Raw genomic sequence first — 14,451 nt, 5'->3', positions numbered from 1 at the left:
AACCGTCTCAATCGGTTTATTCGTTTGAGAGATATCGTTGGAGAAAAAATGGTGAAAAACGTTTTTTTTCGGACACAATTGCATGCAAACGTATTTTCGAGCTCGAAGAGCTCGAAAATGTATTCACCATAATGTTTTCGAGGTTCTTGAGCTCGAAAACAGCGGGAAGTTTTAAGGCTGGCCCGCAGGGTCAACTGATAGACCGATTTTTTTTATAAATATTGCCCATAACTAAAAATTTTACAAGTCCATGATTTAATCTAGTTTTGTCCTTGTAAATTTTCAGAGTTAAAATTTTTTAAAGTTTAAGAATTAATATAGTTTGGTCTGCTCGTAATGCAATTGTTTTTTAAAATAACAGGTCGGAAACAGCTTAAATTTTTTGTAAAAGATCAAAAACAGATCAAATAGTCCAATTAGACTAAAATCAAATCAAATTTTTCGGTCCGGGTAGATCAAAAACAGATTAAAATTTTTATAGAAGTTCAATAACAGACTAAGTAGTCCAAATACAGTCCAGTTAGACTATAATCGGATCAAATTTTTCGATCCGGGTGATTAAAAAAAAAAACTGATTCGTTTATCAAAATTTTGATTGATAATAATAAATTTATTTTTTTTAAATAATTAAACAATACATTAAAAAATTATTTTTGAAATATCATTTGTAAATTTGTAGATCGTAAGCAAAAAAAAAATTTTTTTACTAAAATGATCGTTATTTATTTAATAATAATCATCTAGATTCTAAAAACAATTACATATTATATATATATATATTAGACTGATTCAAAAAAATCGACTAATGTTTTTTTTCTTCATTATATCGAAAATATTGTTGAAAATGACGAAAAAAAAACACTGTGAAAGTTTTAGCTCTCAACCCTTCGTCACTCGCTCAATGAGCGCGGCGCCGCCTTTTTTACAATTATGCAATTTTCTCATAATTACGGTGACGGATGACGTCGAAAAAATTAGAATGCTTGAATTAGACATTTTAAAAGAATTTCTAGCATTAGCCGCTCCTAAGAAATAAATTATTTTGTTAAAAAAAAATATTTTCATGCGAAAGAAATTGAAAAGCGGCGCGACGCCGCCCAGTGCGAGTTAGTAACCGGTAAGTGTCCGCCGCGCGCTGCTGCCAACGTGTGTGGTAATATTCTCTTGTACGATATAGATATATAAATATTTAGGTTTGACATTTAGGTATTCTCTCTTAATAGATACATTTTTTATTAATAATTAAGAATAATTCTACGCGTGATAAGTATTTTGTCACAAACAAAAATATGTTATTTAAATATTAATTATTATATTTACAAATATATATTTATATTATATGTAATTTGTGTATAATATTCAAGAAGAATTTCGAGGTTATAACCACAACAGGTAATTGAATTTTATTTTGTTTTTAATTAATTTTGAGTTAATATAATGAAAAAATTCTAGTAACAATAGAAGCATTATTAATAATTATAGAATTAATAATATTAACAATAATAATAATAATAATAATATCAACAATAAATAATTTATTAAAATACATTTGAGTAATAATTTTATGAGCAAGCGATTTTTTTAATAAAATTGTTTTTAAAAAAAATTTAGATATCTTTTTTATTGTTATTATTGTTAGTAGTATTGATTTAGCTTATTTAGATTATTTTTTATATAGATTTAGCAATCTGAAAAATGTGGCAACAGCGCGCTTGATTTAACACGGCGGCGCAGCGCTCACCGCGCGAGTGACGAAGGATGAAAAAGTGATGCGGGTGACGAAGGGTTAATATTAATTTTTGTGACAGACACTTGAAATCTACGACATTTAGCGCCTATAGCCGGCAGCTAAAAATATTAGATAACCCTGTGGAAAAGGTCTTATAAAATCTCATAAAAAAAATTGGCTATGAGAAAACGATCAGTATTTGTCCACGAAAAATCTCAAAAATTCTTATACAATTATTTTCTCATAGATGGTGCATCAAAAAAAATTTTTTCTTAAAATTCTCATATAAATCATCAGAATCTATAAGAAACAGAAGCTGTAATATTGTGATTATAAGTACTTGTAAGTTTTTGAAAAATGTAAAGTTTACAATTGAGTAGATTTTGGAAATGAATAAGATTGTATGAGACGATTTCTGAAGTAATCATACAAGATTTGATACTGATTAATCAATGTGATTACAGTAATTTTCCATATAGTAACGAAAAAATTTATGAAATTGATTAAGGTTTATATGCTTAATTATTGAATTTTTTAGCATGAATTCAAAAAGTTTTTATTATGTATATTCAAGAATATTGGTATGAGTATTTACGCGGAAAATCCTTAGGAATCTATTCACGAGAAATCTATGAAATTGATTCAGTTTATTTATTCATCAAAAATTACTCAAGTAAAAATTAATATTAAATATTAAAGTCATGATGTATTATGGGATATACTACAGTACAACCCAAACAGGTACTTGTTGGTCTGTCAAACGACAGAGGAGTACTCGAATAAAATCGTATTGAAATTTGGAATATAACACTTCTGAAATAAATGTCTTACCAGGGACACTACATGTCGTAGGCGCGATCTCGTGGCGAGCACCGAACTACTCCCGATGCTGCTGGCTAGCACCGGTGACTTTCCCCTTCTCCATATCGATCTTTTCTCCCAAAAAATTTTTTCTCTTGGCTTAAGCAACATTTGTTATTTTGGTCGGAGAATACAAAAATACTTGCGTGAAAAGAATAGTACTTGTTCCGAGAAATTTTATTCTGTTTAACCAAAAAAATGCAATATTGCTACAAAAAAATAATGTATCTTGCACCAAAAAAAAAAATGGGGCAAGATACATTACTGGGTTTGTAAAAAATCACATAAAAACTTATATTTTCACTCATCTCCGAACAGTTAAAATATTCAAAGTACAAGAAAAAGTGATAATATTAGTATTTCTGGTGTAAATTCTTGTAAAAAAAAATGAAGTTAAGCAATTATTTTTAAATGAATCTGATAAAATTAATATTTTATGTGAATGGAAATTATTTATAAAATCTCATAAGTACTCCATAATATTTTATAAGTAATAGCCTTCTAACTAAAACTTACAAAAACTCATAAATCACATAGCTTTTAAATTGAAATTAAATCTTTCAAGTTTTTACAAGTTAATTCGATTATAGATTTTCTTACTAATTCTCATAAAATTTTTATGAGAAAAAGTTCTGCATTTGTCCATGTGATTCCTGATTCAGTCTCATAAAATTTCGAAGAAATACATGTTAAATATTTTCTCATAAAATATGACAAATATTTTATGATATTCAATAAGATATTATCTCCTAGGATAACTCTTACTAAAACTTATAAATTCTGAAAATTTCGTATAAAAAAATAATCTTATTGCGATTTTGTAAGTATTATAACATCGGAATTCGCCTGATCAATTCTTATTGAAAATACATCAGAATAAACTGTAACAATCTTATAGAAGTGAAAGTACTTATTGAATCTCATAATCGTTGGCGGAATTCGAGTTACAAAATCTCATAAATTGAAAAATCTTACTCATTCTTTTAAAAATCTAGTGCGGAAATCATGATAGGAAAACATCAAAAGCTTTGACTCATAGATTCTCATAAAAATTCATATGAGAATTTTTTTAAATCTCATAGATATTTTCGAAGCTCATAGATTCTCATGAAAAATATTCAATATCTTATCAGAATTTATGAGAGCTTTTCCACAGGGAAGATACAGCTGGTAAAAAAGATACCTAATCGTTCTAATAGTGACGTCATCATCGGATCAAAAAATATTTTTTGGTTACATGTGCGATAGCAAACGACCAAAAAATATCGAAGTAACTTAACGAGCCATCTTGTGACAAAATTTATCATCATTTTAATTCGTCCACTTACCAACTTCTCTCTAATTTTCAACAAATACACAAAACAATCTTACCAAATAAATAAACGCGGATTTATAACCTGTCATTTATAGGCACTAAATGTAATAAATTTCAAATATCTGTCACAAAAATTAATGTATTTATCTAGTACAATCGAGTCTAAGACGCTCGTGTGTTGGTACCTTCACACACGCTCGGGTGTTGGTAATCTTCACACTCGCGTCTTAAACACGATCGCACTCGATAGATAAACTACTAATAAACAACTGCCGCATCGCGATTTTCTATTTCTCGTTTAAATAACATGGGAAAATTTATTTTTTAAGCTTTGGAATTTTGTAGCTCTCGGTGGGACCAATACTTTTGAATGTTCAAGACATATTCTTATGGAAAATTTGACGCTTTACAAAAAAGGTCTCTTATAATTTTTCGATATTTTTATTTCTTCAAAAGTAATTCGAAGTTAAAATTAGATTGACGATAAATTTTTACATTTTTTAAATTTTTTGACTCAACCATCAACTTTATCCGAAAATTTTAGAGGACATTTTTTGTAGAGCATTTTATTTTCTACAACTTATCTCAGAGAAAATTTTCGATATTTCTCATAAGTCGTGAGTTATTCGCAATTAACTGAAAATTCAATATAATTAATTTTGAGCAACAAAATTTAGATTATTTAAAAAAATTTTCAGTTAATTGCAAATAACATATGACTTAAGTGAAATATCAAAAATTTTCTCCGAGATAAGTTGTAGGAAATAAAATGCTCTACAAAAAATGTCCTCTAAAATTTTCGAGTAAAGTTGATGGTTGCGTCAAAAAATTAAAAAAATGTGAAAATTTATTGTCAATCTAACTTTAACTTCGAATTACTTTTGAAGAAATAAAAATATCGAAAAATTATAAGAGATCTTTTTTGTAGAGCGTCAAATTTCCCATAAGAATATGACTTGAACATTCAAAAGTATTGATCCCACCGTGAGCTACAAAATTCCAAAGCTTAAAAAATAAATTTTCCCACGTTTTTTAAACGGGAAATAGAAAATTGCGATGCGGCAGTTGTTAATATTAATAATAAGAGCGCAAACTTTCACAGTATTTTTTTTTCGCCATTTCCAACAATATTTTCGATATAATGAAGAAAAAAAATCTGGGCGTCGGTTGACCCTGCGGGCCAGCCCCAAAACTTCCCGCTGTTTTCGAGCTCTTTGTTATGTCCGACTATTATTTAATTAATATTTGGTTGCGTGGATTGGGGCGTTCGGACTAACACATGCAATTTTCGGCTTAAATGTTTGATTCAAGCCTTATTTTATTTTATTTTAGGGATACGTTTCGATGTAAGTTTTTCCTTTAATTCTTAGTTAAGTAAAGATGAATTAATTTCATAAGTCGATAAATATAGAATATGCAAATTGATACATACAATTTAGAATTTATAGCATCCTTATTTTCAATTAAACTTTGAGGCCGATCGAAAAATTTGTTAGAGAATTTAAAAGATAAAATAGTCTCTTAAAAACTTCCTACCTTTGCTGTGATAGTTCTCGTTGATTATTTTTTTCACCTTTTGAAGACTCCTTTGTAGTAGGCCCTTGGACTCCTGAGATGTATTCCTTGGACTGGTTGACAATTTCTCTTTCTCTCGTGCAATCGATGAACAAGCGAGGAAGGATGATCAATATTGACTAACTTATTTTTAATTAATGAAGCACAAAAACGGTCTTTCACTTTTATTTTCCTTTTATTTAACTATTAAACTTTAATCCTTTACAAACCAAAAATACCTTTATTTTTCTTTGTAGAAATTAGAGATGATACTCTTTAAAGGCTTTTATTTTTATGCATAAACATTTGTTACACTTTAATATACACTGATATTTTCTTACTCTTTATTAGGTTAATTTTGTGTTTTATTCTAATGGAACAAAATTCCTTTAATTTTCCCAAAGGAATTAGAGTTGATACTCTTTAAAGGTTATTTCTTTTATTTTTGAGCATGTATTCACTTTAAGTTACAATATTTGCTTTTCAATTTTTATTGCACTGAACAGTGCTATTAACACTTAATTACTGACTCACAACCGATAACACTTTTTCTTTATTAAACTTTTCTTTTCTTTATAAAATTTTCTTCGCGATGCGATTTTATTTTGCTCTCTTTGAGCGGTATGTTTTATATAGATATATATTTCTTTATTTCACTGCTATAACTCTTCTTGAATTTTTACTTTTGTATATTTGTTATAAATATATAGTATATATATTTATTTTTAATGGTTTGCGAATTTTATTTCCTGAATAAAATTTTTCGCGGTTTGTTTTTTTTTTTTCGAAAGATACTATGTAGCAAATTGCGACTCTTTGTTGAAAACTTTGAATTCAACTAGGGAAAGCAAGCCTGTGCTCGGTAGAGTGATTTGCTCTTGACAAATTTTGTAGATGCAACCATGGGGGTCCGAGTTTGGAAAAGAGGGGGTTTTCTGGTGCGGTGCATCATATAAGATGTCCCGTTGACGCAAATCAATTTAAGTCAATGCTAGTTGTGAGTGTTACCACGCATTAGAATAATTGTTGTAAAAAGTAAGTGGGGAACTTAAGAAGGATAAGGGAATGAAAGACAGAAGAAAGAAATCTGGTATGACGTTTTGTATCGCTCAATTGAACCCATCCTGGTTTCTCTTATGAGAAAATGGAATATTTATTCCCTAGGAGTGTTCAACATGAGTTTGAAAAAGTTTGCGAAGTCGGACATAACATCTTTAAGCTCGAAAATACTATTGTATCCTATTCTTTTCGAAAAACACCGTTTTTAGCATTTCCGTCTCTCACGACATCTCACGAACGAATCGACCGATTTTGATGTTTGAGGCGGCAATCGACGTGTTTTATTGAGTTCTAGAGCTGATCAAATTTTGAAATTGTTTGGTTTAGTCGTTTCAAAGATATTCGCAAAAAACCGTTTTTTGGCATTTCTTTTGCCCACGATATCTTACGAACGAATAAACCGATTTTGATGGTTGAGGCGGCAATCGACGTGTTTTATTGAGTTCTAAAGCTGATTAGATTTTGAAGTCGATCGTTCGAGCCGTTTCTAAGAAATCAATAAAAAACTAAAAAAAAAAAATTTTTTTTTCCGTAATTCGCCAATATTTTCGAATCTACTTGATCAAATGATCTGAAATTTTTAGAAAAGTTGATGGCCAACAAGCTCTTTCAATTGCCGCCTTAACCATCCAAATCGGTTCATTAGTTGAAAAGTTATAAGCCGGTCACACACACACACACACACACATACATACATACAGACACTCGGACATCATTCTGAAAATAGTCAGAATAGCTTCCTAGAACCTCAAAACGTCGACGATTAAAATCGATCAGAAGACTATTTTTTTTATGAGCATGTCATTAAAATCAAAATAACTTGAAAACAATGCGGAATTCGTTAAAAATTTATTCTAAATAACTTCTAGGGAATAAAATTGTCTACAAAAAAGGTCCAATAATATTTTGTAATAGGTCTGATAGTTTCGCCGGAAAAGTAAGAAAATTTCAAAATTTAATATGAATTCGACTTCAACCTCAAATAACTTTTGAACAAATAGATTCCTCGAAAAATGATAAGAATTGTTTTTTGTAGAGCATTCAATTCCCTACAAAAACATGCCTGCCAATTATTCCTATGACGCTTCGTTAGCTACTTATAAAAATCAGAAGACGTAAAAAAAATTTTTTCCATGTTATTCTTATGGAAAATAGAAAAGTGCGATGAGGAACCTCTTAATGTTAATATTAAGAGCTCTAATTTTCACAGGCGTCTTTTTTTATCTATATCAAACGTTTGAACCTGTTTGCGAAAAAAAAAAAAAATTTGTTATTTTTTGGATCACCCTAATATATATATATATAAGAGAGGTACAAAAAAAATTTTTTTTTTGCTATCTGGCTATCAGAATAATGTTCTGAACATGTAAAAAAAAATTCTCACCAAAGATGAGCTCTTAATTTTTATTTTGAGTACTCGCTAAATGAATTTCAAATTTTCCCATTTAATTAACATGTAAATTTTAATTTTTTTTTTTCAATTATCTATAGCTCCGCGGCATTGCAAGATATAAAGTTGCGGTCGGGCGGAAATAACAGAGGAATCCTTCCTCTTTAAAAGTGCTTGTAGCTAATTTACGTTTTGTAACCGGCCTCACCGGTAGAAAATCTTAAAGCTATTTTTTTCCCAAATTTCATGGTTTTTTTTTTTCAATTTACGCGCAAACCACTAACTTTGGAACAAAATTGTACAGGACTTGTTTATAGAAAATTTGAGTTCCTACAAAAAAGGTCATCTAAGCCATTACCGTAGAGCCAGTAGTTTCTGAGATAAATCTAATTAAACATCTCAAAATTTGAAAAATTACTGTTTTATCCGCGATTTCAGAACTTTTTTATGAAATTATGGCCGTAGAAACATATCATGTATAAGAATAAAATATAAAAATACATATTACACATGTATATGTAATTATAAAAAGTACGAAACAATCACCTTTGTACTGAGAGAGGTAGTAATTGAAAAAGCTTCCGATCGTCAAACTAAGACATTTGGGTTAAGATAAGAAAAGATGGAGGTAAGTGTAATAGGAGACAGTTTCGGATTACTGAACATATTTTTGATGATATATTTACCAGTATATATTATATATTTCTTCGGCCATAATTTTATAAAAAAGAACTGAAATCTCGGATGAAACAGTAACTTTTCTAATTTTGAGATGTTTAATTAGATTTATTTCGGAATCTACTAGCTCTACGGTAATGGCTTAGATGACCTTTTTTGTAGAAAATCAAATTTCCTATAAAAAAAAATCCTGTACGATTCTGTTCTAAAGTTAGTGGTTTCCGAGTAAATTAAAAAAAACCATGAAATTTGAAAAAAATTTGGCTTTAAGATTTTTTTACCGGTGAGGCCGGTTACAAAACGTAAATTAACTACAAGCACTTTTAAAGAGGAAGGATTCCTCTGTTATTTCCGCCCAACCGCGAGTTAATATCTTGCAATGCCGCGGAGCTATCGATAATTGAAACAAAAAAATCAAAATTTACATGGTAATTAAATGGGAAAATTTCAAATTCATTTAGCGAGTACTTAAAACTAAAATTAAGAGCTCATCTTTGGTGAGAATTTTTTTTTACATGTTCAGAACATTATTCCGTCGATGGACCAGAAAAAAAAATCGGTATATCGGTGGAGCTCAAAAATATTGTTGTGAATACATTTTCGAGCTCTTCGAGCTCGAAACTACTTTTGTATGCCGTTGTTTTAAAAAAAAAATGTTTTTTACGATTTTTTCTCCAACGATATCTCTCAAACGAATTGACTGATTGAAACGGTTAAGGTGGCAATCGACGCGATTTATTGAGTTCTAAAGCTGATCAAATTTTGGAATTGATCGGATGAGTCACTTCGAAAATAATAGAAGAAAACCGTTTTTCACCATTTCTTTCTCGATCGATATCTCTCGAACGAATAAACCGATTAAGATAGTTGAGGCGGCAATCGACGCGTTTCATTGAATTCTAAAGCTGATTAGATTTTAGAATCGATCAATCGAGCCGTTTCTGAAAAATTTTCAAAAAACTGAAAAAAAAAATTTTTTTTTTTTTGTATTTCTTCTATATCTTAGAGTCCATTTGATCAATCAATTTGAAATTTTCAGAAAAGTTGACGGCCAATAAACTCTTTCGATTGCCACCTCAACCATCTCAATCGGTCAATTCATTAAAAAGATATGATAAGTTTACATCCATACACACACACACACACACACACACACACACATACAGACACTCGGACATCCTTCTGAAAATAGTCAGAATAGCTTCCTAGGACCTCAAAACGACGACATCTGGTAAAAATTCGATTTTCGTAAATCGGGGTGAAAACAATAACTTCCCGAATTTTTGAAAATTTACAATTTTCTTAGCGGGAAGTTAAAAAATAGTTGTTTTAAACGAAGCACCCTAATATATATATATATATATATATCTATATTGAGACAATTTGAATTGTCATCTTTGTCCTCAGCGTTACGGTTCCCATTTTTCTCCGTCTCGTTGCCGTCTAAAACTATACAATAAGTCATAGTGCCGTGGTCACATGACTAATTATCACATCGACGCATGTCCGTAAGGGTGCAGTAGGGATAGAGTCCCGAAGCTAGTCCTACGCCCTAAATTATCGGTCAATCACTTCGATCCTCGATCAATTAGCAATAAGACGTATAATTTAGCACTACTGTCATATACTAGCAATTTATTTGCGATTTTGTTAATACGGACAATTACTTTGTAAATCGGGAAATTAACTTGTGTCATAGTTGTATTACTAGCAATTCTCTTGGAGTGGTGGATTTTCCGATAAGGGCCGAAGGATCGCGAACTTAGATTTGATAAGGGAGTGCACGAGGTGAAGACGGACACAGTCAGACGAACCGGCATAGACACCAGACAGGTGACGACGTACATCACTGCAGTTACATATTGTGGAGAAATAAAGGACGCCACGATCAGTTTTGGGAAGGAAAATTTTACAGAGGTAAATAAATCGTCGGCAGGAGGCCACAATTTATTAAATAATTAGTTAAATAATAATAATTAAGTTAGTTTGTGGGCAGTCGCCATTTCCGATTTGATTGTATTAAAATATAAATTCTCGGCAAGAAGGCCAGAATTCAACATAAATTTATACGCGGTCCGTCTGATAAATTCTCGGCAAGAAGGCCAGAATTTCTTAAACATTAATTATAAATTAAAAAGTTTAATTTCTCGGCAGGAAGGCCAGAAATTATAAATAATAAATCTAGTCATTAAGAAATTATATATAGTAAATTAATCAATTTTATTTTATGAGAAAAAAATTTAAATACAAAAATTACAAGACTGAAAATAAAAGTGCCGTGAAAATAGTGATAACGATAAAACTATAATTAATTAAAATTATTATTAATGGAAGTCAGTTCTTGATGCGAAATTCGGTTATTAACGTGAAGACAAGTTATAAAAGAATTAAAGAGAGATATCGCCTGTCGTTGGCGTTAGTTTTCCAGTATCAGTAACTTCTTTACTCAAAAACTCGATACTTGAAAAACTGAAAATGTAAAATTTTGTCGTGGAAAATTTTAAGTATAAAATTATGAAGTAAATTAAAAATTGTCGTGTTGATAGAAGTGTCGTTATTAAATGTAAAAGAAATAAAATTGTAGAGTCAGAAAAATTTATAAATTGAAAACGGCGGATAGAAATTTAGTCCAGTGAACAATTAAATAAATTTGAGATTAATTAAAAGTGTGTGTGAAGTAGTCGGTGAAATAATTATTGTAAACGCGTGTGTGTGTGAATAAAGTCCTGGAGACTCGAGTGTTAAAACGTGTGTGTGTGTGAGAAAAATTAAGTTTCCTGTGGAAATGTTTTTAAAATAATAGATCCAGGGTATCTGGCAAGTTGCCAATTTATTTTAATTAAATTGGATCTAGGGGCTCAGGCCGGTGGCCAAATTAATCGTAAAAGTCCAGGGGACTAAATTTTATTTTATATGATCACCCTGATTAAAAAAAATGATTAAAAAGTATTTAAAATGATTTGTTTTTTAATCATTTTAAATACTTTTTAATCCTTCAAATCATTTCTAATCCTGTCTCTTATGGACATTTAACGTGTGAAATCATTTTCAATCATTTTTTTTAATCAGGGCAAGGGGATCAGGCCGGTGGCCATTTTCGTGAAAGTCCAGGGGACTCAATTTTATTTTAATTAAGATCCAGAGGATCAGGCTGGTGGCCAAGTTATTATAAAGTCCAGGGGACTCATTCGTTTATTTTAAATAAGATCCAGGGGATCAGGCCGGTGGTCAATTCGTTGTAAAAGTCCAGGGGACTCGTTCGTCGTAAATAATAAAAGATCCAGGGGATCTGGCCGGTGGCCAATTTATTATAAAAGTCCAGGAGACTCGTTCGTGTAATTAATAAAGTCCGGTGGACAAAAAATTAATTAATTAGTTTGTAAGAATAAGGAGTCTGGTGGACAGTTTTGTATAAATAATTATGAGGAATAAAAGCCCGGTGGGCAAAGTGTTAATCGGTAAATAAAAGTGAAAATTACATTGGTTTAAAATTGTGTATAAAAATTAATTTAATCCCTCAATCTCCTCACTCTTATACTTTTCAACGACCCTGATTTATAAAATTAAACATCTCCGGTTCTGGAAGGCCGAGTCTTAACTTTCAGTGGCGCCCTCATTAAGATCTATTAATAAAGGGGCCAAACTTGGCAAGGTTGAGATATACCCTGTTATAGATTATTATAAATAAAATTAGTTTAATTGAAAATACTGTACGTTACCGGCGATATACTCGCGATAATAATAATAATATTAAGATTAAGTAATAAACTTAGTGTATGGACGGCGTTGTTTCACGTGGATATCCAACGGTCAAACCAGGACCAGTTTTATTGTATTCTGCCGAAACGTTATTGCAAGTACTTGAACTTTGTTACAATTGGCAATAAACTTGCATAATTTTCTAATTAAATCCTTTACATTATACCTCGTTTTTCATCCTTTTTATACCCTCGCAGATTTGAATCACGGTGGAATCACCGTGGAAGTGTAAACACCGTGGATCCACCGTGGTTACTCGGTGGGTTTGTTCCATTTCACCACCGGGTATACACAGTGTATCCACTGTAATTACGCGGTGTATCCACCATGATTCCACGGTGGCTTGACCACTGTGTATACACGGTGTTTCCACTGTGATTACGCGGTGTATCCACCGTGATTCCACGGTGGTTTTGTGCTATTTCGCCATCGTGGTTCCACGCTGTATCCACGGCGTAATCACAGTGAAAACACCGTGTATACACGGTGGTAAAGCCACCGTGAAATCATGGTGGATACACCGCGTAATCACAGTGGTAAAATGGAACAAACCCACCGTGTTCCCACCGTGATTCAAATCTGCGAGGGTATCCTAAAATACTGGTAAGATTATTGAATAGTTTAATTAAATAAATATTCATTAAGTCATAAATAGTAATTCGAGTATTAATAAGAATAATCTATAATTTTATAAGCCGTGAGGTAGGTTAATAGGTTTCATCATACGTTGCCGAGTTTGAATAAGTGCGGGCCCCAGTCGAAAAATCCACCCTCATTTCAACCGCCTAAACCTCACAACTAGTGAGGTTTAGGCGGTTAAAATGAAGTTTAACTCTGAACTCATCGAATGTAATTTTCAACCTTCATGCTACATTTTTTTCCCTTTCTGCAGGTAGGAGGTTCAATTGAGGTTGAAATATCATCTCAATTCAACATCTTTAACCTCAAGGTCGAGATGGCTTTGAGGTTGAAATGAGATTATTTCAACCTCATTTCGACTTTATAAACCTCTACACTGAGAGAAAAAAAAATTTTTTTCAAGTATTTTTTTTACTTATTTCTGTGAATACTTAAAACAAGAAATTTTTCCTAAATTGAAGTATAATATTTCTTATTTTTAGCAACTATTGCTTCGATCTAGTAATATATTACTGGATACATGAGTTACTTGTAACAAGCAATTATTTCTTGAATTACGTTGACATATTTCTATATTCAAGAAAGCAATTACGTAAGCCAAGAAAAATCTTTCTTTGACCAAGCAATTTTTTTCCAAGTTCGAGAATATATTTTCTCAAGTCAAGAAACTTTATTCTTGGCTAAAGGCATTTTTCGTATTGAGTCAAATAAAAAAGTTCTTGAACTAAAACAAAAAAAATTTTAAACTTAGTAAAAAATTTCTCATCTTAAGTGATTTTTTTTTTCAGTTTGAGAATATTTTGTTCTCAAGTCAAGAATCTTTATTCTTGGCTAAAGACATTTTTTGTATTAAGTCAACAAAAAAAGTTCTCGAACTAAAACAAAAAAAAAGTTTTAAACTAAGTAATAAAATTTCCCAGCCCAAGTGATTTTTTTTCCAGTTCGAGAATATTTTTTTCTCAACTTAAGGAATTTTTTATCATGGTGTGACGAGTCACGATATTTTCATATATAAAAAAAAAAATTATTAAAAGAAAAAAAAATAAACGCAAAAAAATATAATGCGTGTAAAAAAAAAATAAATAAAAATAAATAAATTTAAATGAATAAAGAGATAGAGAAAAAATAAGGCGAGTGAAAATAACACAGTGTGCAAACGCAGAGTGCGAAAGAAAAAATTAGTACCAGGAGTCACCGCTAGGCGCAGAAGAGCGCTGCAACATTTTCCTAGTTGGACAGTTAGAATAGAAGTAATAACTTCCGTTCAAAGGTGTGAAAAAGTCACTCTGTCAACTACTCCCAACCGGATAATATCCTAGTAGAAGAGTACAAGTACTCTTGAGGTAAATACTTGTGAGTAGATTTTTGGAATGCTTTTCAGTCATAACTACAACAGCGCAGGGGAATCCGAAGAAGCATCCATACGGATTAAATTTAAATACTAAATATAAATAATTAATTATTGAA

This window comes from Microplitis mediator, chromosome 6 (assembly GCF_029852145.1).
Source record: "Microplitis mediator isolate UGA2020A chromosome 6, iyMicMedi2.1, whole genome shotgun sequence".
Lineage (NCBI taxonomy): Eukaryota > Metazoa > Arthropoda > Insecta > Hymenoptera > Braconidae > Microplitis > Microplitis mediator.
The sequence above is the reverse complement of the archived record's forward strand: the minus strand, read 5'-3'. Positions refer to the sequence as shown.